The sequence below is a fragment of the Salvia hispanica genome, chromosome 4 (assembly GCF_023119035.1).
Source record: "Salvia hispanica cultivar TCC Black 2014 chromosome 4, UniMelb_Shisp_WGS_1.0, whole genome shotgun sequence".
Classification (NCBI taxonomy): Eukaryota; Viridiplantae; Streptophyta; class Magnoliopsida; order Lamiales; family Lamiaceae; genus Salvia; species Salvia hispanica.
The window spans coordinates 9,078,850-9,085,449 of record NC_062968.1 but is presented as its reverse complement, the minus strand read 5'-3'; positions in this window follow the sequence as shown (position 1 = coordinate 9,085,449).

Genomic DNA, 6,600 nt, shown 5'->3' with positions numbered 1-6,600 from the left:
CGCACACATATTTTCCATATACCATTTAACCCACTTTCACTCAATCTAGATGCATGGGGGGTTCAAGAATACCGATTAATCGGTTAGATGAAGAGAGATTAATATGTAGGTACCTTTTCTTGTCAAAACGAACGGTAGAAACAAAGTAGAGACTTGATTCTTCAAAAATCTTGAGGCTCAAACTCTAACTCTTCTCAAAAGATGAAGAATTATAGAAGAAAATTGAGAGAGAGAGAAGAGAGGGAGAGACGTGTGCAATGGGGTAAGGGGGGTGATTTTTTTCGAGGCTAGGGTTAGGTTTTGCTCTTATTTATAGGGTTCAATAAAATCTTTAGGTAATTAAATAGAATATTTGGGAAGATTTGATTCTACACAATTAAATAAAACAAATATTGTGAAATAGAGAGGAAAAGTAAAAATGGCGTGAATTAAGGTTTCAAGGCTAGGGATTTTTCAAAAATCCTAGGCTTTTATTTAGCCAAGATTTTGTTTGGTATATTTTTCGGAGTAGAATAAAATATCACGGAGCAAAATAAAATAAAAATTCTCCCACCTAAGATTGGAAATAGGCGTGTAATTTGGCTCTCTCATAATGAATGGGTTTTAAATATTAACTAAAATAAGATATGGCAAGATCTCCTTGAGGTATGGTAAGATTTGCTAGAATATTAAATTTTAGGTATGGAAGGAAATCAATAAGGGATCAATTAAACAAATAAAATAATTCTTCCTTCCCAAAAATATGTGATTTTCGAAAATCACATGGAGTAAGTGGGGGTGTCGATTTTCTCATTGAGAAATAGAGAATAATTGGGTTTTGGATTTAATTTGGATAAATATCCCAAGAAATAAATTAAATTCGGAAAAATAGAATTCCTTCTCCAATAATAGTAGGGATCGAAAATTTCAAATAATGGGGTTATAGTATTTATGGAAATTCCCTAATAATCTCACTCACCCTTAAACAAATAATTCACCACATTATTTCACCTTTAATTCAAATATTCGCATGCCACGTCATATACTCAACGAGTTTGACTCTTCAACCCAAACCTCAACCCTAGATACAACTTGGTCATAGGAACTCATGTAATAAATTCATTCATCATTTAATTCACGTCTCCCACGTCATCAATATGAATTTTGCGGCTCTAAAATTAGGGTTCGAAATTTCGGGATGTTACATTTACCACACCAATGTCATCTTATTTCAGTAAGGCTTAGAAATATGCGGACTGACATTGCAACCTTTCACGATGGATAGTCTAATTCCATCTAGGTCGTGAAATTCTTCTTTTTCTTTGTTTAGGACTGACCGTGTTACCTTAAAGTGGACGCCGCCCACAACCGGTCTATTGAAACAAAGACTTAGACTTTGTTAAGTTAACTTATACATTTAAACATGCAATTAACATCCATTAAATATAAAACATAACAACATTATGACAAAAATAATCTGTTTTATTCCTTGAAAAATAAAATAAGAGTTTTACAGTATTCAATCACTCGAAACGTGATTTCTAGTTTACAAACTCTAACAATAATAAAACTCGAATACTATTACAAAAATCAAGTTATTTGAAATAACATAAATAAATTTGTATTATTAAATAATAATTAACTATGAAAATCAGAAACATGATTTAATTAGTGAACAAATGAATTAATATAGGCCTTTTTCTAGCTATGAAAAAATCTGCTAGTGTGTTGAAAAAACATAAATGAAAATCCAAGAAATAATAATATTCTAATACAAGTTACTAATAAATAACTATGGCAAAGAAAAATTTGTTATGCGCTATAAGTGGGAATTGAATACTCTATGAGATGATAAAAAATAAAGAAAAAATGACAAAACACAATGACTGGGATTTGAACTAAGTTCTGAGTGTTGCATCTCTCAGTTCCCACCACCTACACTATTGGCACGAATAATATATATAGGCAAAGTTCAAATGGGTGCACGTCCCTTGGAACCCCCATGCCCAAACGTCGGTCCTCCCCTACCGCTACATATTTTATCATAGGTTCGTCGTCCTCTATTTCGAACGCTTGAAATGCATCTACTACCCCATTTTGTTGTGCTCTAACACCAGTACCCAGTCTTACGGAAACGCACCATCTAGGTTCAGAGAAAGAGTTCTCATCTTAAGTTTATATTCAGATAAAGGACTCTCGTCAGCATATCACAGTTCAAACAATCTAACATGGGCTACGCCCAGGGTTTCTATGTTCGCATGTATACATTCCAACACATTCGCTACCAATCAACAAATAATCAAACAACATTACATTTCACATGCACACGTTTCAACAAATAATGCTATCACGATATTGATACGCTCGGATTTTGCACTGTTTTAAGGCCTTTATTTGGTCTGTTTTCAATGTCAGAATCACAATTCATGTCCATATTTTGTATATTTTCTCTATTTTGGTATTTTGACGTGTTTTGTGAGATTTGTGCATATTTGAGCCTAAAAAAACAGGAAAGAGTCGAAGTTGGAAATCTGGAGCGTTCACAAAGTCCAGCGGTCTGCTGCAACATGCACAGCGACCCCTGGAGCCTAGCGACTGCTGAACCAGTAGCGGCTCGCTCCGGAGAAAGTTGTGCTGAAATTAAGATGTCCAGTGACCGTACAAGATCTTCCGAAGCTACAGGATTATTTACAGCGACCGATGTCCAAGAGTCAGAGGCTACGGACCATTATGCATCGACCGCTGGCCGAGGTGCAGCGGCCCGCTGCGAAAACGCGGCGCATAGATTTGAATTTTCTCCCCAAGATTTACCAAACTTAGCCATCTTTTACCTTATTTGATAGAGCTCGAAATTTCCTCTATAAATACCCTCTCAAACCTCTTTATTTAGATCTTCTTTTTGCCTCATAATTCTAGAGCATAAAATTTAGAGAGTTCTTCATTGTGCAAGGAATCAAGAGAAGATCAAGGCTACAAGGATTCAACCTTTGGGTTTTATTGCTTTAGTTCTTATGTTCACTTTATTTTCCCTTCATTCTATGTTTTTAGCTTATTCAATTATGTGTAACTAAGCTCATAGGACTCTAGAGATGTGTTAGTAACGACTTTGGTTATACAATTCCGTTTTCTATTTAATATCCATTTTTTTAACTTCATTTCTTCCCTAAGTTGTTCCGCAATACTTCATGCTTGGGTGACACATTCGATGAAGATTTAATATAACTTGCTACATAATCGTGAGAGGAGGTTGGCGAGTTAGATCCACTTAGTAGACACTACAATTAGCTTCCCTTAAAACGGCACTATTAATTGAGAGTGAGGACTTTTCAAGGGTCTTAGAAGCTTTTAGGAGTTACGAATCTAGGATTGGCAACCCTAGTGTTAGTAATCTACGCTTGTACCGCATGAGCATAACTAGTGTGACTCGTTCTATCGAAGTATAAACTATGCTAGGGTATTGTAGTTGGAACTTGTATAACCATAACTGTGAACGCACATCCCTGGAATTCTCTTATCTCTCATATTTTTTATCTCTTTAATTTGTTGTTTTTGTTTTCAAAAGTTTTCAAAACTTTCGTTTTTCCAAATAGTGAAAGAAGCTTAGTAGAAGGTAGACAGTCTGTGATTCTATTCCCCGTGTTCGATATCCGATACTGACCTTTAGCTATATTATATATACTATGTATACTTGCAGGTTTATGTACTGCTAATAAAAAGTGCATCAGATATCACATTCACATTCCACATACTTCTCATTCTCATACTCTTGCAAAATCAACCTCAAAACATGTTATTTCTTTTAAAACTTTTCACATACCTTTTCTTTAGATTGAGTGTGATACGTCGGCATGTTGAGCTTTCGACAAGGATTGAATGAAGACTTGATTAAAAGAAGACTCTCAGGCCTCCGTCACGCCCGCCCTCACTAAGGATAGCAATATGCAGGGAACCGTGACTAGGAGACATTGATAAGAAGTGGGAGAGATGAATAAATGACATCAATAACTCAAAAACTGAATAGCATATCAAAACTCAAATGGAATATTCTAATATGGGAAATGAAAACCATAATTGATGTCTCAAAACAATATCAAAGGGGTGCTAAAATGATAGCGGAAGTCTTGAGAAACACAACCAAACATGCCAGCGTTGAATATAAGAGCCAAAGGATGACGCTCATGTACGAAGACATGACACATTCTGGAGTCAACAAGCTCAATCTTAACATCCACCACGCCATTACCACTCAATTTGCACATAGAGAAAACACTTGCAGGGTTGAGTATATAGTATGCTCACTGAGCACAGTGCCAAAACATTTTATAAACAGATATGCCAACCATACCATAATGAACTCGAGTTTTAACTTTGAAAAATAATCATAAAGAATCAAAAAATATTTTTGTAGACTAGTCAGTCAAAACATACTCCTCCTTTTCACAAATCATTAATAAATCACATACTCTTTTCATAGTGCGACGAAGCGCGGCCACACTTTTCGCCCACGAGACCGACTAACTTCAGAGGATGGCTCCTGATCCCCTCTGTGCACAAGCCTGGTAGGTTTGCGGCCCCATACTCAGACCCAAATTCATTTTACATAATCATATTTCGTCATCAAAACAAATATTGACATGACATGACATAACATTTAAACCACCCTTATAATACCAAAATCAATATTTGAAGCGTAAAAAAGTTTTAGTTCAGAAAAAGCACCTTATTAGCTTGGTTCACAAATTCTTTAGTCTTTTACAATCAAGCACACACTACAAACCACCCATAATCGCGTTAAAAGCTAATTTAGTTTCCAAGAAACCAATCAAACAACCATGCATGACCTAATCGCTCATTTTCCAAAACTTACTCGAATCATCCATCAAAATCATCAAATCTACTTGAAAACCTCAATTCGTCCGCGAATAGGTGTCTCATTTCTTTCCAGCACGAGTTTCTGAAATGTTAAGAAAAGTGGGTAGAAAAAAAGTTAGTGGTATATGGGCCTCACTTGTATATAATCGTTTTAATGAAATGTGGGTGGGATGAGTTAAAGGAATGAGGGGCCTATTACCATTTATGGTAAAAATGTACCGGGACTCCTATTTGCGAACGTACCGAAATAAAAAAAAAGGAGTCCTACTCGCGTGCGTAGGGAGTATCATGCAATTACGTAATCAAAACATACTTCTACTCGTTGATTCACTGTCACGCGTTTGTGTTCACTCACAACACACGTGTGCACATGCAAATGTGTACTCTCTCACACACACGCATGCACACACGCGCGTGCGTGCACACACTGTTAGAGTTTGTATACTAGAAATCACGTTTCGAGTGATTGAATACTGTAAAACTCTTATTTTATTTTCCAATGAATAAAACAGATTATTTTTGTCATAATGTTGTTATGTTTTACATTTAATGGATGTTAATGCATGTTTAAATGTATAAGTTAACTTAACAAAGTCTAAGTCTTTGTTTTAGTAGACCGGTTGTGGGCGTCGTCCACTTTAAGGTAATACGGTCAGTTCTAAACAAAGAAAAATATGAATTTCACAACCTAGATGGAATTGGACTATCCATCGAGAAAGGTTGCAATGTCGATCCGCATATTTCTAAGCCTTACTGAAATAAGATGACATTGGTGTGGTATAGCACTGAACGGATCTAACAGCAAGACTTGCCTTAGGCTATCTACTGAAAGGTGAGGTCTTGATAAATATTTATTTCTTAATCAATGTAGGTTAGCATTGAGCATACGGTATTGATTATGCCTTGCTTTGACTTATCAAACGGTGCGGGTTTTTCGTAACCCAATGTATCCTGATATATTGGGTAGTGGTGATCGATACCTAGCGGTGCTAGGATTGCTATTATATTGAATCGTGCACGAGCTGAGTCTCGTTTGATAATGTCCTCAAGAGGAGCGCGAAATGAGGTTTTATTATTCGGAACCTAGCTAGTTGGAGTGTGATTACTCTATGAATAATAAATAAGCGTTTCATGCTAAGTCCACTCTTGGAATTAATAAGAAGTTAATTAATTAAGTCAATAGCAGACATTAATTAATTAATGGACATTTTAATCTTAAGTGCGGGAAATGAAAGTTAAACGGAAACCCGGATTACTTATAATTTCGGATTTGGATGGGGAGAGTTCAATATTACTTCTGTAGTGGCTGCTCGTAATATTCCAATTATAACTTATATTAAATTGTGGGTTCAATTTAATTAGTAAAAAGTAAATTGGATGAGCCCATATCCAAAGCCTTCCATAGATCCCTGTCTGGGCCCAAAAGGAACTTAATATAAATAGGATAATAAAGGAGACAGAAATAACACAATTCAGATTAGTGTGATTTTCGAAATTCCGCTCCTAAGCTGAGGAGATTTTCGAAATCTTCTCCTATTCCAAAAAGGATTTCTTCTGTCTTCTTTATTTAAGTCCTAGTATTCTAGTAAGATCAGCCCACACTAATATCGGGATACGGTTCGGGAACCAGAGAGAAGATTTGTGGTTTAGTACTCAAAGCATCACGTGGAGAAGAAGCTAGCCATCTTCAATTCTTTGGAGAATTAATTAGGTATTTTTTTGCTCCGTAGAAAAGCATGTTTTAGGTTT